A 26,148-nucleotide genomic window follows, 5' to 3' on the forward strand; every position below is an offset into this window, starting at 1 on the left:
GGGTACAGGAACATTCCGTAGCAACGTGTCGATTTTCCGTGTGATCATGTTGGTTGCGCAAGCAGCCTCAGAGACACAGGTTCTGGTCCTGTTGACACAAGGAAGTAATTATATTCACCTAATCTATGATGAGCACGATTCAGAAGTGGCATTTTCCCTCTAAGATTAAGGGGCCCTATTTTATGAGTGCTAACACTAAGTGCAGCGCTATGCTATAAGTCATAAGCGCAAAGTTAATGGGCATGACCATGGAATTTTGGTATTTCCATGCAAGCATGCACTAAGTCTAGGCGCAAGTGGGTTTGGCAAAATCACATGTGCAACATGCTGATGGACTGGATGAAGTGCAAATTTGTTTTTGCCATATATATAGAAAGAGGATTATCTGTTCTGTTGTCACTGTTAATGATTGTTATGACACACCAGAGATACAGTATACCCCAAAACAAGACATTTATATGCAAAGGGCATGCATGGCCATGAAGTTTTAGTATTTCCGTGCAAGCGTGCGCTAAGTCTAGGTGCAAGTGGGTTTGGCAAAATCACATGTGCAACACGCTGATGGGCAGGATGAAGTGCAAATTATTTAGCCATATACTGAATATAGAAAAAGGATTATCTGTTCTGTTGTCACTGTTCTGGCAAAATCACGTGCAACACGCTGATAGACTGGATGAAGTGTAGTTTAATTTAGAGGTTTTTCTCCAGTTATTGCAGAGTCTGTGTGCTTTTACATAGTCTATTTCCTCAAACATCAGCGATATAAACAAAGACAGCTGATTCATAAGAAGTCGGCAGTGTAAATGGACTGTATACAATTAATTAGAAGAATAAAAAATATGCACATGCTCCTTTTATATGCTTAGAAAATGTTATTCTCGTCAGGATTTGGATGTTTGCTCCATTAAATTATAGGGAGTGTAAGTTTATTAATCTTTTCATCTACTGACACAAATCATGGCTAGTATTAATCTACTGGTCGAATTTGATTTTGAACAATTAAATTAATTTATTGAAACATGAAAAAATGTAACCAAAAATATTTGTAAATTCAAATTACACTTCAGACAAAATGAAAATATAATCAAAATAACTAAATGGTAAAAAAAAAAAAAAAAAAAAAGAAAGAAATAAAAAAGAAAAACATACCAAATGAAAGCATTTTATCCTCTCCAAATTCTTTCACCAAGCATCTTATGCAGTGACTTAAAAATCACACTGTGACAACAAGTGGAATAATACCAATACAAATTAGATCATAAATACAATTGTAAATATAAACATAATATTAATAATTGAAAAATTAACCATGACCTATAGATAGTTTCACAAAAATCTCATAAATTTTTGTTTCATAAGACAGTGATGGAACGACACGCCACAACTGGAGTGGGCAAAGGAAATAGAGGAGGGGCGCAGTGAATTTTCCCTATTTGGCAGCGCGTCATGGGGTTCACCTGAACATAATGAAGAGCCTCATCACTGCTGCCTTTAAAACCTGAGTGCGCCTCTCCACAGGAGACCAGTCTCTACATGTTGGCGTCTTCGCAGGTCCAGGAACGGAGCAGGGAGGGTGCAGCGTGAATTAGATGCATCACTGGACCCGCACTTTGGATCCCCGGAGCGAATTAGATGTGACACTGGGGATTGAAGCATGCTTTGCGGCTGATGGGCCGCTATTCCTCTCAAGCACCGAGACCCAGGGATTCCGGGCCACTCAAGAAGAGCCGTGGCCCCATGCGCCACAGAACCTACGAGGAGAGTGTGTGCTGCCTCCAGACCCCTCCCACTAGCACCTGGACCTTACTTTCTCTGCACTACCTTTCCCGCATATAGCCCCATGCACCACGAGGACACCAGATTCCCCTTTCTCCCTTGGAAACTTTATTACCCTTTTTATGTTGTTATTATTTTCAATAAATGCCTCTCCGAGGCCTGACGCCACACCCTCTGTGTCTGTCTCTTTCTCAGCCCGCCACAACGGCTATACAACTCTGATCGTCAGGGACATAATTTGATGTTCCAGTATATTTTAGGATTTGGACATAAACTTTATTACAGACTGCTGGTGAAATCTCCAAACTGAAAATGTAGAACTGAGTTTGGACTTTGTGCTGAAAACAGAGGTGGTATTAAAATGTCTTAGCGCAATTACCTAGTTCTCAGGAAAATAGTAAATTGCACTTTTTTCCACTACATTAGTATACAATACACCCACAGTTTGCGCGTATACACCCACAGATAGCACTAACACTATCAACCGCACCAGTGTGCACTTTAGGCTGGCATGGAAATTGCACTAAGAGTGATGTCGTTGCTTTGCGCACTCACAAAAATAGATCCCTATATTTTTTTACTCCACTGATGGATAGATTTAGTGTTGGGGTTTGGATTAGGATTAATAAAATATACATTCCTGTTGACTGTATTACATCATTTACAACTAAATCAATTTGCCTTACAACTCACTTTTGTCGCCACTCTGTGGACATTTCACCCAGTAACTAGGGCTCACTTGTGCCCATATGTTCAAAAACACTTCCAGATTTGGCCCTGGAGGCAGTGCTACAAAACCAGATTAATTTCAGCTGTTGAACTTCTGACTTGCTGTTGCCAAATTCACAGTGAGATTAATCTGTTTACAATGCATTCAAGCTAATTATATTATTAGTACATCCATTTCTTGGAAATCGACCGCACAGTATGACCTTGGCATTGCTCGTGCCATGTCCTACCATTTGAGCCACAGGAAGACTTCTTTTCATTATTCTATTATTCTCAATCATATTCTATTCTTTTTAAATCAGTTCTGTTCTTATTGAAATAGTGAGCAAAACATGTCTTCAAAATAATAATAATAATAATAATAAAATATCAAATAGATAAAGCATATTAATAATGAGAGTTTTTGACTGAACAGATTCTACTCACTTGAAGTGTTCCTGCTTTAAGGGTTGTGGGCCACATGGGAACAGGACTGATTTTGAGAAGGAACATTAAAAAAAAAAAGTGCTCTTCTCCTCTGCTGCCATGGTGTGTCATCACTTCTTTAAAGAGGTGTGTGTATGTGTCAGCGAGTGCAAAGGGAAACAACATGTACCGTAAGGGGCTGCTGTAACCTGTCGGAGAGCAAACATTATCTGGTAGATTTTTATGCGGTTTGTGTGTGGTGTGTCTGTGTGTTTGCACTTCAAAAGCCTGGTGGTGCGGCGTGCAGCCACTTCTACTCATACAGACACATACGCGCACATACACATGCATACATGCTCAAAGAGGCTTTAGAAGGAAAGGAAATTCCCTGGTAGGGAAAACCAAGGATTACTCACAATTAGATCTTTTGAAAAGTAACAAAGATATCACTGATTGTGTGTATGGGGGGAGGGGTTTTTCTTAGCCATTCTTAGAGGACAAATTTGTCTGCAGAAGTGAGATCTATCTCAAATCTATCAAAACCTCCATTTAGGCACATCCTCAATTGGAAAAATTATTCAGATTCTGATTTCTGATGGTCATGTAGATTGCCAAGTGCGTGTTTGTGCAGCATACAGTCTCTCAAACACATAGGTAAGTGATGATAAGAGCAATACAGAATGTGTGTATGAGTATATGTGCATGTGTGTATTCCTGAATCACAAATCCTTTGTACAAACACTCACATTAGCTCATCCAGAGTCTTTCCAGCACAAACACATATAAACCCAAGTAAGCGCCACACTTTCTATTCTCTTGCCCGGACAGCTATGCAGTGTCCATCCCTATTTGATGTTGTCATCTCATTCCAAAGGCATTGCAAAGAGCCAGGTGGCACATGCTCTCTCACACACTCTGTTTTTCTCTCAATGCACGTGGCACTGTTTGTTTTTTTTGGGGGTTTTTTTATTTTATTTTTTTTACATACAGGAGATTTCCTCTACAGTCCTCATTGTGAGGTGTGGACATGCAACAAAAACATAATTCACTGCTCCAAAACAAACTATAACAAGTGTGAGTATCTGTATGTGGGCATTTGTGCTGGTATGCGTGAGTATCTGTGTGTGTGTGTGTGTGTGTGTGTGTGTGTGTGTGTGTGTGTGTGTGTGCGGGTTTGGGTAGTTTACGAAGACATTTTTTTAGGTTACAAACTTACAAAAGTACAAGGGTATTATGCAATAAATGTGGTTTATGAGAACATTTCCAGTGTCCCCATAATTCAAATCGCTTAAAAAACATACTAAACAATGTTTTTTGAAAATGTAAAAATGCAAGTATTTTGTGAGGGTTAGGTTTAGGGGTAAGGTACAATAGTACAGATAGTTTGTACAGTATAAAAATCATTATGTCTATGGAGAGTCCTCATAAGGATAGCCGCACGTACATATGTGTGTGTGTGTGTGTGTGTGTGTGTGTGTGTGTGTGTGCAAGGGCAGATTGGATAAATGCTATATTTGCTCTGACAAGCACAAGCCTTTGCTGTGTGAAAACAAACATGTCTATCTGAGAGGAAACACACAGCTGAGCATCAGTCCTCCACCTCCACCCTCCACCCTGCACAACCTTCAGCCTCAGGCAGCGAGTGTGTGTTTGTGTGTGTGTGTGTGTGTGTGTGTGTGATGAGAGAGAGAGAGAGAGAGAGAGAGAGAGAGAGAGAGAGAGAGAGAGAGAGAGAGACAGAGAGTGCTTGTGTGAACCCTGTGAAACTGCCCCAGATCAAACAAGACAATCAAAGCAATGTGTTTTTCCTCCACTCTCTCTCTTTGTATCCTTCACACACACACAGGAGAGGCCGAACACCTATCGATTATTCTGGCCCTTTTTGAGGTAGAATGAGCCCAAAGGAAAATGTATTGCTTTTATAGCTTAGGGGACTTAATAGACATCCTATTGATGTTTAATTTAAATTTCCTTTATATTTAGACATATAAGAGGTAACGGTACTATAAAAATATGTTCAAAACGTCAAAACGTCCACCCCAGTCTAAAAAGAGAATTTATAACTCCCACTCTATTGAAACGTCTCATTTTCAAAACTGTGTTCGTGACGTCATGAGACAATGCTCAGTTGTATTTACATGCCCCACAACATGTGTGACCGCACACTTGGCCCTGCCCATTGGAGCTCAGTTCGTAACCCAAACAGAGAAAGAGAGAGACGGGTCTAGTTTGACCAGATATTCCTGAACACCAAACAACACCCATCTGGACTATTTTGAAGATTTATGTGCATATTACACAGACGTCTTTGACCATTGTCATGTTTATCGTGCAGCATTGAAAAGACGCGGTGTCAAGTTACAATTCAGAAACAGAGATGCCATTCAGTTGCTCTGCCTGCTGTTCTTGTGCCAATCTGCACTATTTTTAATTGTTGGTGTATGTAAACAAGAACTAGCTGGACGTTTTTGACAGATTGGATGTGTATCTGGCGATCTGCGCCTCAGTGCATCAATGTGTTGTTCATCATGCAATGTGCGAATATCAGCGTGGACTGCTTGTGGACCAGTCATAATACGATTCAAGTGTTGCAAAGAAACTGTTATTGAAGAAGAATTCATGAATATTTCATATGTCATGACTGTTTGATAGTCATGGTGCTGATGTGAACAGTGAACGGGAGTGAACAGTTTAATATATTCTGATGCAATGTGTTGGATGCAAGGGCGTAGCCAGGAAATTACTTTTGTGTGGGCTTCCAATAAAAATGGATTTATTTTATTAAAAAAACATTTTTACCAAATTTTCCTTAATAAAAGAAAAGCAGTGCATTCAAACAGTTCTTTCACACGTGCAGAAATAAGAATTTATGCATTTTATAAAACTGTTTTATAAATATATATTTGAAGTCAAAGAATAACCTCTAATATTCTGGGTGGGCCTGGCTACACCACTGGTTGGATGTGCATTATGTGTAAACCCTGAAATTTAATTTTAGAATGTTGTGGAGAGCTTGTTTATTCTATTCTGTTAATATGGATGAATTTTAGGGACTGTACAATGTTAGCCAGTCAGAACAGTGGGACATTTTTAAACATTGAAGTTTAAAAGAGTCGCTGTGGCCAAAACTGAGAGTTTCAGACAGAGGGCCAGAAACAGGGTGGAAAATTATCATTTATTATTAAACTATGACAGTTTTGGTGCAAAATACTTTACTGACGTTATCAGTGTACCTCAGGGAAGATAATACAATTATATAAAAAAATAGCATTTCATGACCACTTTAAGGATCAACTTTGTCTCATATGGTTCATCAACAATTTCTTAGGAGAAATAAAAAAGAGACAATTGTTGACATACTGACAGAGAATTAATGTGACATAGCACAAATAATTTTGTTTTATTGAAATATTTGACTTCTGAATGCAGACTTTGTCATCTTTGCAAATCTGAACACAGTTTGCAAAATTGTTGAAATTCAGAGATGGGGTCATGATTTCAGAGGCCCCAAGCGACCCTCCAACTACAGCGAAGCATTCTGACTCCCAACAATTTCTCTCAATATTTCAGCCTTTTGAAGTTATTTGAATTATATTTCCATAATTGTTTATTTGCACAGAAATGACATAAAAGTAATTTGAAAAAAATAAATAAAACTATAATTCATCCAAACAGACATTGTAGCCAAGTAGATTCAAAATGTTTAATGAAATAAAAATCTAGTTAAATATAACGATGGCATGTTTATCAAAGTTTTTCACTAAATTAACACAAGGAAGAATGGTATTTAATTTATAATATAATAAATGCAATGTACTATATGCACCAATACAACAATCCTGTAAAAAAAAAACAAAAAAAAAAAAAACAGTATTTACCAATATATATTTTTTCAAAGCATATTTTTGTGAATGAAAAAGGTGTGCAAAACTACAGATTGTATACTTTGAAGGATAACAGCCTTTGAGTTAAATGGAAATGCAACTGAATGGCATTCTCCAGGTATTTATAAACCCTTTCATATTGGTTGGTTTTGGGAAGTGACATCTTTGTTCCTTGAACATTTTCTGGTTAGTTGTTGTCAAACACATTCAGATTAACATCGGGTGGCACATCATTCAAAGTGACTAGTAGCGGTAACATTTACGGTGTTGTTCATGCTGGATGCTCCCTGAATGCCTGGAACTTTTAAAAATTAAAATGTTTAGATTTCCGGAAAAAAACACACAAATGGACGCATGGACTGCAGTAGTGAAGTGAGATGGCTGGATACGTAGGCTACAGTACTAAAAGTTGTAGGATATTTGTAACACACATTTTATCTCTGTAAGCGAACAACATTTTTGCCAACTAGCTGCAAGTTTGATACGTGGAGTCCACTCTAGCCGACGCTCGCGGCTGCCCAGGAAAGCATGTCGTCATCTCCGCATCAGCCTGTGACTGGGCAATCGACCCCAAAGGGAGGAGCCCAGCTGAGGCTTCCGACTGGACGAGCCCGCTCTCTGATGCTGTGCTCCAGAGCTCATCACTTTCGCGGGCTCCGAATAAGAGGTCGAACTCGCCGTGAGACGAGCCGGCGGACTCATCCGGAAGCCCGATCGGGGCAGACGAGCGTGCTGGGGAATGGGAGGTCCACGGGGGGATACCCGGCGGAGGCGGTCCCACTGAGGTCCCCAAATCGCCCCCAGTGCTAGCCGCGCTGGCCTCATACCTGTGGGTAAAAGGACCGAGGCGGGAGTTTTTGGGGTGGCTTGCTTTCTTACGAAGGCGAGCCGTGACCGCAACGTTGCCATGGACATATTCTCGCAATGAGAACATGACCATCCACGAACGCTGTCTCCACGTGAGCAGTGCCCAGACACGAAAGACAGTGATCGTGACCATCAGAAGGCGAGAGATAATGAGCGCAACCAGGAATATCACACAATCGGAAAAGCATCTTTAAAAAGACGCGTCTTTAAAAAGACGTTCCGTGTGTGCCGCTCTTTTAGAGAAATATACTGTTTTAGAGAAATATAGTCTTTTAGAGAAATATGCTCTTTTATTTCTGCCGAAGCGCCCAGGGGCATTCTCTGCAGTGCACCAGTGCAGAGGGGGGAGAAGCCGCTGAAATGCGCCGTCAGATCCAGCAGAGGTGAATGAACAGTAGTATTCAGCTCAGTGAGCATGACCGTTCGGCTCCGAAGAGAAAATCTGAATGAGTGGTTGCATACCAGCTCCTTTTATACCTGTATGTCCGGGGGAGTGGCATGCAAATACCACTCGTCAATTTTCATTGGCCTTTTATCAAAAAACAGAGGTGTCTCGGGCTCCCAAGCGTGACCCCTAGTGTCACTACATCGACACAACGTCAAGTGAGTGACAGATCGGGAACAATGCTTTGTATCCAAGTCAGAGAAAACATAACATAACAAGCATTCTGGCGAGCATCTGGCATCAAGATTTGTGGCGGTAGACCTGAAGGATGCGTACTTCCACGTCTCGATCCTTCCTCGACACAGACCCTTCCTGCGGTTTGCGTCCGAGAGTCAGGCGTATCAGTACAAAGTCCTCCCTTTCGGCCTGTCCCTGTCTCCTCGCGTCTTTATGAAGGTCGCAGAGGCTGCCCTTGCCCCATTAAGGGAGGTGGGCATTCGCGTTCTCAACTATCTTGACGACTGGCTAATCCTAGCTCATTCTCGAGACATGTTGTGCGCACACAGAGACCTGGTGCTCTCACACCTCAGCCGACTAGGGCTTCGGGTCAACTAGGAAAAGAGCAAGCTCCTCCCGGTACAGAGCATCTCTTTTCTCGGTTTGGAGTTGGACTCAGTCTCCTTGAAGGCGTGCCTTACGAACGAGCACGCCCAGTCGGTGCTGGCCTGTTTGAAGGCTTTCAAACAGAAAACAGCGGTTCCACAAACTTTTTCAGAGGCTCCTGGGGCATATGGCATCCTCGGCGGTGGCCACCCCGCTCGGGTTGATGCATATGAGGCCGCTTCAGCACTGGCTCCAGACTCGAGTCCCGAGATGGGCATGGTGCCACGGGACATGTCATGTGGTCATCACGCTGGTCTGTCACCGTCTTTTCAGCCCTTGGACCGACCTCTCGTTTCTACAGGCAAGTGTTCCTCTGGAACTGGTCTCCAGGCACGTCGTGGTCACGACAGACACCTCCAAAATGGGCTGGGGCACTGTTTGCAATGGGCACGTAGCCACCGGCCTCTGGACGGGTCCGCAACTGCATTGGCACATCAACTGCCTTGAGTTGTTGGCAATTCTGCTCGTCCTGCGGAGGTTTCGGCCGTTGATCCAGGGCCAGCACGTGTTAGTTCAGACAGACAACATGACAATGGTAGCATATGTCAACCACCAAGGCGGTTTGTGCTCTCGTTGTATGTCACAACTCGCCCGCCGTCTCCTCCTCTGGAGTCAGCAGCACTTCAAGTCGCTGCAAGCCACTCACATCCTGGGCAACCTCAACACTACAGCGGATGCGCTGTCATGACAGGTTACCCTCAGGGGAGAGTGGAGGCTCCACCCTCAGGTGGTCCAGCTGATTTGGAGTCGATTCGACAGGCACAGGTGCACCTGTTCGCCTCCCAAGAATCCTCCCCACTGCCCGCTCTGGTATGCCCTGACCGAGGCCCCCCTCAGCATAGACGCACTGGCACACAGCTGGCCCCCTGGCATGCGCAAATATGCGTTTCCCCCAGTGAGCCTGCTTGCAGAGACCCTGTGCAAGGTCAGGGAGGACGAGGAGCAGGTCATCCTGGTAGCACCCTACTGGCCCACCCAGACGTGGTGCTCGGACCCCACGCTCCTCGCGACAGCTCCCCCCTGGCGAATTCCCCTGAGGAAGGACCTTCTTTCTCAGGGACGGGGCACCATCTGGCACCCGCACCCAGACCTCTGGAATCTCCATGTCTGGCCCCTGGACGGGATGTGGAAGACCTAAGCAGTCTACCACCTGCGGTGGTGGACACAATCACTCAGGCTAGGGCCCCCTCGAGGCGCCTGTATGCCTTTAAGTGGCGTCTGTTCCCTAAGTGGTGTTCTTCCCGTCGGGAAGACCCCCAGAGATGCGCAGTCGGATCAGTGCTTTCCTTCCTGCAGGAGAGGTTGGAAGGGAGGCTGTCCCCTTCCACCTTGAAGGTGTACATTGCCGCCATAGCAGCACACCACGACGCAGTCGACGGTAAGTCCTTAGGGAAGCACGACCTGATCATCAAGTTCCTAAGAGGCGCCAGGAGGCTGAATCCCTCCAGACCGCGCCTCATTCCCTCATCGGACCTCTGTAGTTCTTCAGGGTCTACAGAGAGCCCCCTTTGAGCCTTTGCAGTCAGCCGAGCTTAAGGCACTCTCCTTGAAGACTGCCCTCCTGACTGCGCTCACTTCCATCAAGAGGGTAGGTGACCTGCAAGCATTCTCTGTCAGCAAAACGTGCCTGGAGTTCGGTCCAGGTTACTCTCACGTGATCCTGAGACCCTGACCGGGCTATGTGCCCAAGGTTCCCACCACCCCTTTAGGGACCAGGTGGTGAACCTGCAAGCGCTGCCCCAGGAGGAGGCAGACCCAGCCCTGTCGTCGATGTGTCCGGTGTGTGCTTTACGCATCTAATTTGGATCGCACGCAGAGCTTTAGAATCTCTGAGCAGCTCTTTGTCTGCTTTGGTGCACAGCGGAAAGGAAGCGCTGTCTCCAAGCAGAGGATCGCCCACTGGCTCGTTGATGCCATAACTATGGCATATGTCACCTAGGACATGCAGCCCCCGGTAGGGCTACCAGCCCATTCTACCAGGGGTGTAGCGGCTCCCTGGGCCCTGGCCAGGGGTGCCTCTCTAACAGACATTTGCAGAGCAGCGGGCTGGACAACACCCAACACCTGTGCAAGGTTCTACAACCTCCGGGTGGAACCAGTTTCATCCCAGGTAGTGGCACGCAACACAAGTGGATAAGCCCAGGATAGCTGGCCGGGTGTATCGCTTGCACATAGCGCCTTCCACCTCCCTTGGAGCTGAAGACGTGCACCATTAATTCCCAGTAGTATTCACATAGGTTAGTCTGAGGCTATGAAGTGGTGATCTGCCAATCATTTCATTCTTGTGTTATGCTCTGTCTGTTTTATAGTTCTAACATTAGGGCACAGTGTCTGTTTAAAATAATATATTAAGGGATGACTGCCGTGTTTACGTTACATTTGCCTTGTGCGTTCAGGTTAAGATTGTTGTCTTTGGTGGTCAGATTTGTTAATTGCTGCTGACCATTCCAGTGTTTCTGCGGTCTTTTCTTTTTCTTTTTTTTTGTTGTATGTCAAAACAAGTTCTTCTGGCACAATGATTCTTTGTATGATTTAATGGACATAAACATGCTTGGCTCAATATATGACAATCTATTATTTGTGTGATATGAGCAATATTACTGTCCTGAATTTAAAACAATTTGGTCATGAAGTTTGCCATTGTGACATAATTGTTTCCATTGACTGGTGTGTTCTAAGGCAACAATTTACATCTATAACATTTCCACGACATTACACTCACCTGTATAAATGTGGTTAAATTAACAAGGTTCGGGAAGAGCAATTTCATTTAATCTGACCAATCACACAGCCAGAGTAAGAGTATATAAACAGCTGCTTACCTCTACATAGCATTGAGAGTTTCCGGCATTGGGCCCCGAATATTGCCCACGATCCGACCCACGCAAATGACTCAAATGAACCATGACATTCCCTGGCCAGGGGTGCCTCTCTAACAGACATTTGCAGAGCAGCGGGCTGGGCAACACCCAACACCTGTGCAAGGTTCTACAACCTCTGGGTGGAACCGGTTTCATCCCAGGTAGTCACACGCAACACAAGTGGATAAGCCCAGGATAGCTGGCCGGGTGTATCGCTTGCACATAGCGCCTTCCACCTCCCTCGGAGCTGAAGACGTGCGCCATTAATTCCCAGTAGTGTTCACAAACTTTGTTCCCTGGTTGACTTCCTCCATGCAAATGACTCGGATCATCGGATGCAACTTCGTTACAAAGCATTTACCTTCATCAGAACAGTTCTTCCATCCAAACAATCTCGTTATTCAACAGAAGCTGCCACAGCAGCTCATTTGTTTTTGCAGTATTGACTTCTACCACATTAAATGTTATATTTTTATATATCTATAATAATATATTTTATATATATGTCTTTCTTTCTATGCCCATGCAAGCACGTATCCTGACACTGACTCGCATATGTTCCAGACACCTTAGTTTTCCCATGCAACCTATTCTCTCTGCCAACATCCATCCTGCTACCTCTTCCTATCAATGGGCCACTAGAGTGGATTCCCATGTGAGAACCCCGCTCCAGACCCATTCCCCTCTTCACTTTATACCCTTCCCTTCTACCATTTTTATCTCTCCTTCTCCGGAACCGTTCCCTATGCGAGGCTGCCTCCACAAGTGAACTTCATCCCAAATCAGATCAATTCCATCCCTCTTTCCCCCTCTATCCATGGGCTATGGGAGCGGATTCCCACGTGCCTCCGCTGGAGAACTTTGCCCCAAACCCATTCCCTCCCCAACTTTACCCCTCTTCCTTCTATCATCCTAATCTCCCCCCCTCCGTAGCCATTCCTTGCGTGAGGCTGCCTCAGCAAGTGAATCTGTTTCCAAATGCTTTCCCAGCCAATCCAGACTTTCCAGCTCACCTACCCAACTTCACTCTACAAACAGCTATACCTCTCGCCATTCCCTCAAATGTTGCAGTCTCAGAACCTCTGCCAGTCTCCAACCACCTCCTTGCAGAAATTCAGAGTTTTGGCCCCAGAAGTGAACCCAACCCCAGTCCCTCCATGTTCAGGACTGAAACTTTGCTTGCTTATCCCTGTCAACCACGCTGGCCCCACTGTTTGGATGCCACAGGGGTCTCTATGGCCAGTCCGGTGGCCCCCCAGTCTCAAAATGCTGGACGGCCCGCCACTACGCTCAAGGGCCATCCCGTTCAAATCGCAGCAGGGGGTTCTCCCGTTCAAAAGTGTGCGAGCTAACCCACGTTTATTTGTATCGTGGGCAAGGAGGACTCCCCCATTAAAACGCTGTGAGGGCCCCTCCGTTGTGTCTGAAGGGGGATCCAGGTCAGTTTCGAGTGGCTAGGATTCACACCTCTGCTCAGGCTGATCCTGCCTTTTCATGGGGTGCCCCCCATGATAGGGTGTTAAAGACTCCTCCAACAGAATCTATTCTAGGGCTCTCCCATTTGTTCAGCAGCGGGATCTCCTGCTCGAACACAGCGTGAGCTATTCATATTTATTTGTATCGTGGGCTCACCCATTCGTGGCCGGGTTGACTCCCCCGTCAAATGCTCTGAATGCCCTTCCTGTTTGAACTCTGGTTGGACTTGCTTGTTCGAGGGGCCACCGAGTCTCCCACTGGGCTCGCACCATTTGCCGCACGAGCCCATCCGTCTAACCAAGCCAGGATGGAGACTTAAGGTTGGCGTGGGCGGTCAGGATTCATGCCTCTGTCCAGGGAAACCCTGCCCTTTCATGGGGGTGCCCCCTGTGTTAGGGCGTAACAATCCCTCCTGCGCACAACAGCTCTCCGTGAGCTCATTTCTCTGTGACCGATACTACCACCGTCCCTTCAATTTTTCAACTTGCATGCCCTCTCCTACCCTACACCTCCCAGTTTCCTATCCCACGAAACGGACCCTAGCGTGAGGCTGCCTCCACTAGTGGCCCAGCTCGATTCTGTATTCTTTGGCACACCTGTCCATCACTCACAGAATAGGCACTATTCTTAATACAGGATTACATTAACTGCAAACTACTGGATGTGTTTTGGGCACAGCGTTTAATAATGTGTATTAAAAATCTTTGATGCTTGCCCAGTCTCAAAGCCCATGACACATGCCTGGTACACGTCTGGATAAGTCAATTCAGGTAAACATTTGATGTCATTGGAAAATGTTGTTCCCTCAAAGTCTTATTTAAAGAATCCAGTAAAGACACCTCATTGTTTATTTTCAGTTTTTGCATATATTTTATTTGTTCAGTTTTAGCTAGCCTTAAAAAGTATGGGCTAGTCAGTTTGTTTATACAGTTCTTGGTTATAAAATGCCGCTATACGGGAAATGCTTCATGACCATTCATGCGCAGTAGCATGGCGATTCCTTTTTTATTGTTTACGTCCTTGGAAATGCCACCTTGGGTTTGAACTCCCCTTGAGTTCAGAGGTTTGTTACCTTTGTTGCCTCAGAAACTCAAGAATATACTTAAAGTTTGTATATGGTACCACGTGTTTGCAATGCATTGGCCAAGCACTTGCATCTGTTTGTGTACAGTATCTCTGGCCTTATGGAGATATCATTTGGTATTTTCTTTCCAAAGGGAATTTGTATGAGTACATAGTTGTGTTTAATGGTTTTGCTGTAGAGCAACCCAAACCATCCTCTGTTTGTTCTAAATTACATCCTCTTTATTGAGTCTGATGTCATTATCTGTATCAAATGTTATGAATTATAAACATATTCAAAAATAAATATACCAATGCCATCATTTCAAATCCAAGAGATACACGAAACAATACTGCTTAATGTAGTCTTGCCACACACACCTACACACACACTTGAAGTTCAGGCAATGGTGTGGTCTGACTCCCTACACACCTTGACACACACTTGTGTGCTTCAAGATCCCAATCTCACTCGGTAGCAGCTCTCCCATGCAGCTTAGAGATCACACAGCGATTCTGGACCACTAAGCCTGAGCATGGGTTTGGACCGCACCAGCAGACATACAGATGGAAGGACAGAGTTGCGAATACACACATACAAACACACAATGGCAGCCTTTGTTTCCGCAGGAGACTCACTGGTCTCGGATATCAAAGAGAGATGTGGCTGCCGAGACAGACAAGCAGTGAAGAGGTGACAGGATGCGGGCGAGAGAGAGATACAGAACTCTAGGGAGATAAAGACCAAAAGATGAGGTTAAGAAAAGAGAGATGAAAATAGAGAAAAAAGGACAGAGATATTGAGAGCGAGAGACAGGAGAGATACACAGATGGTTTTTGAAGTACACTGCAACTCTGGATGCAGCAAACATTCAAGAGTATTGGGAATGGGATTTTTATTTATTTATTTTTCCTGTGAAAATAAGCTCCATTAAAACACACTTTTTACACACTAGATGGTTTATTTAATTTGTCCGCTAGCTATGTCCAACAGTTTATATATGCATCATTGGAGAATTATTTTTCATAATTTTTCTGAAACATGATTTCCACTACAATGTAATTTCTACTATATCTCTAATTATGTATTGTGTTTAATAGCATTCTGTGGTGGAAATGACAACAGTAGAAATGACATTTGAAATTTAATTTGAAATAAAATGGCAGATTCCTTTGTTTGCTAAGACTAATTTTTATACCTATCAATTTATCCATTATGCATATTTGATATGATGTATAATATATTGCACAATAAAATATGATATTTACCATTTTTAAAAAAAATTTTTTTTAATTCTTCACAGATCACAGGATATGCCATCTCAAATATGCTTTTCATGGACACGTTTATCTCCTTGGTAACCAAGTACGCTTACTTTTGATAAAACGTATTACTCTACAATTACATTTTTTACTCCACATGACATGGCATAGAGCTCGGGATCCGTGGCAAAAAATGGCGCTAGCTCAGCAACCATGACATGGGACTCTGGATCGGCGGCCGTGACGTGGGACACCGGCTTGGCGGCCGTGATGTGGGACACCAGCTCGGCATCTGCCTCCCCCACAGTGAACGTAGAACCAATAATCTGCAGGGCAAGGTTAATATACTGAACCAGGCTGTGGGTACTCTGACCGCCTGGCATCAGAGAAGAGATTGGCTCATTCAGTTTAAAATGGAAAATGTCTTTGAGGGCGACCTCATTAAAGACCACCCAGCAGGCCAGAGCACAGAAGTCCTCCACATAATCCTCCAGGGTATGATTCCCCTTATGTAGGAGTTTGATTGCTGGGTTCATTTTGGTCGGTCAGGTATTCTGTAACGATGGCTGGCCCTGGCAATGACAAAGATGATGATGATGATGATGTGGAGAAACCAAGTGCAGTTTATTTACATACATGAAATCCAAACGTGAACAAAACAAATATGAACTTGACTTAACTTGACTAAAAAACAGAACATGGACTTGACTTGACTTGACTTGACTTGACTTGACTTGACTTGACTTGACTTGACTTGACTTGACAATAACACAACGTTACACAAACACAATACCTGACCAAAGACAATGGCAAACATAAGGGCTTAAATACACAGACATGGGTAACAAGACAACCAATGAACAGACAGAACTATAAACAAGATAACAAGACTAATAAACTAAACCAATGACAAACTAAAACTGATAACGAGTTAACAAGACAATAAACCAATGAAAACAAGACACATGAACATGGAGGGAAACTTGAAATCACATGACCAGGGGACCACATGACAAGATCACATGACAGGAACAAACATGGCATGGAACAAAACACATACAACCCTAACACACTCACCATTTTTTAAGTGAACTATATTTTTTCCTGGTTCCCATGGGACCAGAACCCGTGTCTCTGAGACTGCTAAGCAACATGCTATTATTAGTGCTAGAGGGAAATGTGATAATGCATGAATTGATTAAAAAAATATCTGATTGTGGTTGCCGGGTGTCAGATGGTGTGGAAAGTAATTTGGCTGGGGTTGATTTTAAGGCACATGAACTTTCGTAAGCAACATCAATTTCCCTTGTAATCATGTTGGCCAAACACATTGAGCTCTATGGAGTGAAACGTCAGCCCCAGCACATTACGCTTCCGTCAAGTGCTGTAACGCAGTGCTCAATGTTAAAATTATTTTAACTTTGACCCCTTTGCTGCTGACTTTTGAAGCATCAAAACTTTTTAATCAAAATAACGTTCTATGCAGAGCTTTTCATGTGGTGGTCAAAGCAGAACTTTAAACAAGTGTTGAGCAGTGCATCAAGTCATGTGGAAGCCCCTTTAGGGATTTGAACAAATCCCTAACTGTCATGTTCTGTCTCCATGTTTACCTTGGACTCTTATTTTGAAGTTTCCCCCTGGACTCCATTTCCCATAGTGCACTGCCCTTATCACTACCAGCTGTTCCTCATCATCCTCACCTGTCTGCCATCCCCTCATTAGTTCTGTTGTGTATAAATACCCTCCTGTGTTGTTCATTCTTTGTCAGTTCTTGTCCTTGTTATGCTTGTGTTAGTTTGTTGTTCTGGTTCATGGCACTCTGTATTGTTTTAGATTGTTTTCATTAAAAACGCCTGCAAATAGATCCATCGCCTCTCCTTCTTTCATCATCACTACCACAAGCTGTGACAGAAGAACTGACCCAAACAAGATGGATCTGCCAGCAGTTCGCCTCCGTCTCATCACACAAGAGGATCGTTCCCTCGAGGACCATACTCATGAGTTTTTAGATCTGGCTCACCTACCCCACTACCCAGCCGATTGCCTATGCACTTTTTACTATGTCGGACTCGACATCGCAACTAAGGCCAAGTTGTCTGGGGAAGGTCCTCGAGGGAACTTCGCCAAATATGTGGAGTGGGTGCTGGTAAGCTGTGACTCGCTATTCACCGTCTGCCCTGCTGAGGACAATGCCAGCTCCACTCCAGACCCAGAGCCCAGCCAACCATCAGCCTTGCCCCCAACGGACCAAAAGCCAGAGCCCACCGCAGACTTTGAGACTGAGCCCATCGTGGAGTCTGACCAGGTACGAGAACCGGCACCAACGTCCGTCCCAGAGGGCATATTAGTGGAGTTTGAGGGCATTGAGTGGAGCCCTGCCGATACTCTCGCCACTGTGGGTGAGCTGAGTCTCCAGTCACCACTGATCCCATCCAGTTCCCAAGTCTCCTCAACTCCATTGTTCCCGCCGATCCTCCCACTCCCTCCTCCTCTGCCAAAACCATCAAATTCCTCTGCCCTGCCTCCGCAGGCTCCCTTCAATCCCTCGATGCCTCCCATGGCTCCTCCCTCGACACCTTCCTTGGCTCCTCCTCCTCCCTCCTCTGATCACTGGCTCAACCATCAGCCCCAGTGACCCCACAGACAAGGGGATCTGTCTACCCTCCGACTCTGCCTTCGCCCTCTGAACCCTGGACTCCGCCTTGGCCCTCCGATCCCTCTTCATCACCTCCGCTCTGCGTCCCCTTGTCTCCACTGTGGGCTATCAGCCTGTCGGCGTCACCGGGATCCCTCATCCCTCCAGCTCCGCCATGGTCAGTCGGTCACCTAGCTCCACCTTCAGCTTTACCAGGGACCTCCTTCCCTCCAGCTCCACCTTGGACCTCATGCCCACCGGCTCCGCTTCAGTCCTCCGATTCCCCCAGCTCCGCCTCGGTCCTCTGAGCCTTCGGCGCTGCCTTGGTCCTCCGAGCCTCTGGCTCCACCCTGGTCTTTAGAGCCTTCAGCTACACTCCGGGCACTAGGATCCCCAGTTCCGCCCCTCGAGCCTCTCACAGCTCCACCTTCCATGACTCCACCTTCCCTGATTCCGCATTCCATGACTTCGCCCCTCGAGCCTCTCACGGCTCCATCTTCCACAGCTCCGCCTTCCATGGCTATGCCCCCAGAGTCTTCCCTGGCTCTGCCTTCTATGGCTTTGCCTCCTTTGACTCCGTCCCTCGAGCTATCCAAGGCTCCACCTTCCTTGGCTCCGCCTCTCATGACACATTCTCCCAGGCCTCCTGATCCTGTCCCTGCCCTGTGGCCTCCTCCCAGGCCTCCTGATCCTGTCCCTGCCCTGTGGCCTCCTCCCAGGCCTCCTGATCCTGTCCCTGCCCTGTGGCCTCCTCCCAGGCCTCCTGATCCTGTCCTTGCTCCGTGGCCACCCCCCAAACCTCCTGACTCTATCCCAGCCCTGAGGCTGGCCCCCAAACCTCCTGACTCCACGCCTTTCCTTTTGGTCACCTGTTTCCTCCTGCCCCTCTCCATATTTAGGTGCCAGGAGTCGCCTTGTAAAGGTGTGTGTGGGGGGGGGGGGGTGTAATGTCACGTTCTGTCTCCATGTTTACCATGGACTCTTATTTTGAAGTTTCCCGCTGGACTCCATTTCTCATCGTCCTCACCTGTCTGTCATCCCCTCATTAGTTCTGTTGTGTATGAATACCCTCCTGTGTTGTACATTCTTTGTCAGTTCTTGTCCGTGTTATGCTTGTGTTAGTTGTTGTTCTGGTTTATGGAACTCTGTATTGTTTTATATCATCTTCATTAAAAAGCCTGCAAATAGATCCATCGCCTCTCCTTTCATCATCACTGCCACAAGCCGTGACAGTAACCCTAAGTTTAGAATTTGAAGGGTAACTTATCCTGCACCGTTTGTGCTATGGACATGAATTATACCTCAAATGGGCTCTTTGGACTTGGGCCATGCAGTAAACAATGCCCTAGCAACCACCCAGAAGACCTTTGCATCCATATAGCAATGGCCTGGCAACCATCCACAACAAGACAAGCACTATTTTCTTCATAAAATGTAATAAGTCATGATAGTCACATAAAAAAAAAAGCTGTTTGGAGATAAGTTTTGACTCTGATCCATGAGTGTGTAGGATCCAGCAATGTGTAGTGTGTTCGTGTTTACACTCACTGACCACTTTATTAGGAAGACCTGTCCACCTACTTATTCAGGCAATTATTTAATCAGCCAATCATTTAGCAGCAGTGCAGTGCATAACATCATGCAGTTACTGGTCAGGAGCTTCAGTTAATATTCACATTAATCATCAGAATGGTAAAAAAAAATATTTCAGTGATTTGGGGTTTTGGGAGGGGACTTCTTTGTTCCTTGAACATTTTCAGGATAGTAGATGTCAAACACATTCAAATTAACATTGAGTGGCACTTCATTCAAAGTGACTTGTAGTGGTAATGTTTATGGTGTTGTTCGTGGCTGGATGCTCCCTGAATGCCTGGAACTTATGAAAATGTAAATGTTTCGATTTCCGGAAAACAAAACACAAATGGACGCATGGACTAAAGCAGTGAAGTGAGATGGCTGGATATGTAGGCTACAGTACTAACAATTGTAGGATATGCGTAATACACATTTTATCTCTGTAAGTGAACAACATTTTTGTCAAATAGCTGCAAGTTCGATAGGTGGAGTCTAGCTGGTAAGGGAGTACTCTCATTCAGCCCCAGCACATTGCACTTCCATCAAACGCTGTAATGCAGTGCTCAGTGTTCAAATAATTTAAACTTTGACCCCTTTGATGCTGACTTTTGAAGCATCAAATAATGATTACCAGACTATTTGGATGATGAATCAAAATAACGTTCTATGCAGTGCTTTTCATGTGGTGGTCAAAGTGGTACTTTACACAAGTGTTGAGCAATGCATCAGGTCATGTGGAAGCCCCTTTAGGGATTTGAACAAATCCCTAACCCTAAGTATAGAATTTGGAGGGTAACTTATCCTACACCATTTGTGCTATGGACATGAATTATACCTCAAATGGGCTCTTTGGACTTGGGCCATACAGTAAACACCATGGCATGATTGTTTTTGCCAAACAGGCTGGTTTGAGTATTTCTGTAACTGCTGATCTCCTGGGATTTTCACACACAACAGTCTCTAGAGTTTCTCAGAAAGGTGCCAAAAACAAAAAACATCCAGTGAGCGGCAGTTCTGCGGACGGAAACACCTTGTTTATGAGAGAGGTCAATGGATAATGGCCAGACTGGTTTGAGCTGACAAAAATGCTATGATAACTCAGATAAACCCTCTGTACAATTGTAGTGAGCAGAATTGCATCTCAGAACGCACAACATGTCGAACCTCGAAGCGGATGAGCTACAACAGTAAAATACCACGTTGGGCACTTTATTAGGACCATAGTGTTCCTAATGATGTGCTCGGTGAGTGTATGTACACAACATTTATACATAATTTGATATGATGTAGGATATAATGCACAATAAAATTTGATATTTACCTTGATTTTTCTTTGTTTCCTTCACACATCACAGGATAAGTCATCTCAAACATGTTCTTCATGGAAAAGTTTATCTCCTTGTTTTCCAAGTTTGCTTCAATTTGATAAAACTTATTATGTCCAGATTGGTAGATATTGGTATTGGTAAATGATGCCACAATGATGCAGACAATTGTCATTTGTGTAAAATCATGGTTGTTTGAAATCATTTTTACACAATATATATGTATGGAAAACTAATATAATAATATTAATAATAATAATATTAATAATTTATATAAATTATTAATATTATTATTATTAATATTATTATATTAGTCTTTAAGTTATCAATACTGTAGATTATAGTTTATATAATTTATTAATATTTTTTATGAAGGATTTTCCTATCATAAGATCGAAAGTCTGGGTCTGGGATCATGGAAAAACAATCTAAAAAAAACTATAAATAAAAGGTTTGAAATGTGAAAAATAGCAAAAAATAAATGTTGAAGGGATTTAAAAAAGTTTCCAAGACACTTTTAAATTTAACCTGCATATAGTGTAACAAAAGGAAAAACGTAAAATTTGTAAGTTTTAATTAAAAGTCAACCCCTCAGACATAAAAGTGCCTATAGTTATAGAAACACCCTCAAACAATGGGAATATCACACATTTGCAGTTCATGGGGCAATGATGTCAACTTTCTGTGCTGTGTGTGCTATTGACTCAAATGCATAACATTCCTCTGTGTGGTCTCAGCATGTTGCGAGAACTGTATACACATGCACACGAAGTTGCAGTTGCACTCAGACACAAACAAATTGCACCACAAACAGATACAAGAAGGCAGCAAGACAGCCTGCCAAACTGCCATGCCAGTACACACATTAATAGGGAGAAAAAGAGGAAGAGAGAGAGAGAAATTACTGTAAAGCGAGAGAGAAGGAGGTATATCAGAGTGTCTAAGGGAAATTCCTGGTGCCCTGGAGAGCTGCACATCTTAAAACCAACACTAATGACACACACATAGTACTTTTAAAGATTAAAGTTTAAACACACACATAAATCAAAGCCTGGAGAAGAAGGGAATATGTCTATCTCACATCACATACAGATCTATTCTAATGGAAAGATACAAAAGCAGACGGCATCCTGATGGGAATTTGTACAGTAGATGCTTCTGAGAAAGAGGAAGGCTTTTCGTAGGTAACAAGAATCGGCAGATAACACACACGCATGCATTTCCCATTCCTCTGTCCAGTTTCCAATTTGAAATCATTCATATTTAATTCCTTTAGACAAGGCATCTATCAATTACAGTCACCCAAGGGCCTACAAGCCAATGTGGCAGACTCTAGAGAGAAGGCCAGCAAGCTACATGTCCATAAGCAGAACCTGCTCAACCCAGTAACTATAATGCTGAGTGAGCAGACATTAGACTGCTGGTCACTCACAAAGGGAAAAGACTGTTAAACGCATCCGTCTTACTGACAGTCTATGCCCAATGGGGCTCCTCCAGGAGTTGGCATATGGGTGATATGCCAAAAGCAATCAGTCTTGGTTACCCTTGTATAGATTTATTTGCTTTCAAGTATTGGGATCGCAAAGTTCGATGGGGCTGTGATGCGTTGTGAATTTTGACCTTCCAATGACATCAACAATGGCAAAGTGATATTGAGGTCAAAAGAAGGTTTATACTGAAGCAAATTAGATTAATGGTATGGATGAATGAGCAAAAACCAACAGAATTTTCATTTTTGGGTAAATAACCTTTAAAGATGAAGTATTTAATTACTGCACCACTAATTGAAAATAAATAAAAGTTTCCCCAATGGTTTTTGTTCAGAAAAAACAAATTGTTCTGCCCTAAACTCAAACCATTAGTTGAGCAATGTTGCTCTGTCAGTAGGGTTGGAAACAGAGAAAAGATTCTTATATTCAGATCCAGTTCAACTTTTTTTTCAGAAAACAGTGGAATGACTGATTTCCATCACTTTTGGTTACTTTACTGGTAACCATACAAAAATACCTCTACTGAATGTAGAGCAATTATATACAGACTCACAGCATGACCAGTGTGGTCTATTCCCGAACAAATGAGCCAGTTCTTTAGAATCTACAGCACAAAACATACAGCGCAACCAGTGTAGTGTAATGAGATAACTCTTTATGAGTCGGTTATTTTGAATATACAACGTGAAACACACAGTTGAAAGGAGTGGAATTTGTTTAAGGTTCAGTTATTTGTTCAAGTGTGATATTTCAATTGCAAGTCAAAAGAGATTTTAAGAAAGATCTAAGAAAACCAAAGTCACACATGCTTACAAAGTTCATTTCATAAGTTGTTGCAATGTGAAATTTAAAGTCTAGAGAGACTAATGTATTCTTTTTTTTTTAAATGTTCATGGTGTCACTGGCATGCTATCAAGAGCTAACATAGATATAGCAACAACTTCCCACAATTCATCAGCATTGTTCAAGCTAGTGAATGGCAAGCTAATGCAAAATAAGAGCAAACAAGCGCATTGTCTCCAACTCCAATGTAACTATAATTTTATGTTGACTTCAAGTCCACCTGGGACTACAAGCAGGTTTGGAAATTGAAATTATGACATGATGTGTGTTCAAGATATTTTGGTCAAAACAAAATGGATGTGTTGGGCAATTTCTGTTTTTTGTTTGTTTGTTTTTTTGTCACCACTTTTAATGATAATGCAACAAAATGAAAGAGCAAAAATGCTTGACATGACTCCCATCTTGAAAAGCTGGTGTTTGAAGAAAATTCTGAGTTTCCCACTGGTAATTATGACAATTTGGTGGCATTCATATGCGTTCATCTCGCTAATATGATCATTATGACATGACTTGAAGGCAGCATTGACCAATCAACTATTACCTACAGTATTTGGTTAACTTTGCAGAAAGGCATACTACATAAATAGACACTATAGCGTAGCACTGATAAACACTCTCAGCAAAACGTACTGTTATTTAGTACAGCACAACCAATTCTACATTCTATACTAGATGGGACTGAAGCCACTCTTTAAGTCATGTATTCTACCACCTCACAAACAAAAAAGTAGCATGGCATTACCATGGTTAATGGTCATCGTACCATAGTAGTGCCATGTTTTGTGGACATGGAAATAAAAAATGTTTTCCAATATGTACCATGGTAATTCCATGATATTCTTTGAAGTATCATGGAGTAGCCTACCATGTTAATATTGTGGTACAAGAATTTGCTGACACCATCACTGTATCACAGTACCACCACAGTAAATTTTTTGAAGGTCTGTGAAACACATATTCTTTTCTTTCTCTCTGATTTCTTACCCTCTATCCCATCACCTCTTACCGCAAGCTCTCAAGAGAATGAGTGAATGAGAAAAAGAAGTAGAAATGACAAGGGAACCCTGGTTGTTGTGGATGATGGGGGCGACTGAATGCTGATACCCCCTGTGCTTCGCAAATCAGAGGGACGGGAGACAATGATGGGTTTATCGGACCAACAAAAGGCCACTTCACTGGGATTAGAAGGGCTGGGAACCACTGGCAGATGGAAGACAGGGGGCCCAGGTAAGGACAGGTATCATGTAGGCTCAGAGAGGAGCTTTTTAAAGCTACATTAGCATACATTGCTAGTGCAGACTTAGAGAAGATAATAGAGTTTTGGTAGGTGCGTGGTAACATGATAAGACCCTAATGCTTAGAAGGTCTGGAGAGATTTCAGTGGCAGATACAGTTGATGGAAATGTGAATAAGGACACACTAAGAGTGCAATTATGAGCACAAAAACATGCATGCATACATAAAGGAACATGAATGGACAAAAGGACTACACACACATAGCCATGAACACACTACACATTGCTGAAATGAGACGCTCTTATATGAGATGTATATCCTACACACTCATGGATCAGAGTCAAAACTTAACTCTAAACAGATTTTTTTTATATTAAAATGGACTGTTATCATTAAAGTGATTTTTACATTTTCTGAAGAAAATAGTGCTTGTCTGCACAGAATTAGTCGCCACAAAGCTAGGGTGTTGTGGGTGGTTGCCAGCCATTGCTCTATGTTTGCTAAGGTCTTCTGGGTGGTTGCTAGGGTGCTGCTTACTGCACAGCCCAAGTCCAAAGAGCTGATTTGAGGTATAATTCATTTCCATAGCACAAACGGTGCAAGACAAGTTACCCTCCAAATTCTAAACTTAGGGTTAAGGATTTGTTCAAATTTGTTCAAGGGCTTTTACATGACTTGATGCACCACTCAACGCTTGTGTAAAATGCCACTTTGACAACCACATGAAAAGCGCTGTATAGAACGTTATTTTGATTCATCATCCGAATAGTCTGATGCTTCAAAGTCAGCAGCACTGCATTACAGCACTTGATGGAAGTGCAATGTGCCAGGGCTGACGCTTCACTCCGTAGAGCTCAAAGTTTGGCTAACATGATCACAAGGGAAATTGACGTTGCTTATGGTAGTTCATGTGCCTTGAAATCAACCCCATTTAGCCGAATTTCTCACCACGGCATCCGACATGCAGCATCTGCCATCCGACATCAAGCATTATCACATTTCCCTCTAGCATCAATAATGCCGTGTTGCTTAGTAGCCTCAGAAAAAAATTGCATTCACACAAAAAATAGTGAGCATGTTGCATTTATGCTCTACACCCTAACCCAAACCTAATGTCTGTGGAGTAAAAATGTGGAGTACATTTATTAATGTACAGTTAATAAAATATGCTGTATTACATAATTTACAACAAAAAATAGAACTCGCTTTTGGTGCCACTATGTGGACATTTTACTTGAAGCTCACATGGGCACCATGCACTCAACAACTCTTCCTGTTTCGATCACTGGGGGCAGTGATTCAAATTTTGGTAAGCAGGGCCGATTTCAGCAGCAAAACTTTCAACCTGTTGCCGAATTCACAGTGTGATCAGTCTGATTAGTCATGTGGAAGCCCTTTAATACTAAGTATGAGCAGAAGTAATAGTGATGCTTGCTTTAGCAAATCTTTAGCCCATCCCTCCATGGTCTCCATGATATTCTGGTCCCTAGAATTGGCTCGGGTTTTTCTTTCAGTGCAATGCTAATAACTATTTTCACCCATTTTAGTGTTTACCAGATGAAAATCTGAAGTCTGATCACTTAGAAAAGTAATATTGTATCTCCTCAACCAGCTACGTTATTTGAGATATCATTCCTGTGAGGTATCATTCAACTGAGGTATCATTGAAGTTA

This window comes from Myxocyprinus asiaticus, chromosome 8 (assembly GCF_019703515.2).
Source record: "Myxocyprinus asiaticus isolate MX2 ecotype Aquarium Trade chromosome 8, UBuf_Myxa_2, whole genome shotgun sequence".
Taxonomy (NCBI): domain Eukaryota; kingdom Metazoa; phylum Chordata; class Actinopteri; order Cypriniformes; family Catostomidae; genus Myxocyprinus; species Myxocyprinus asiaticus.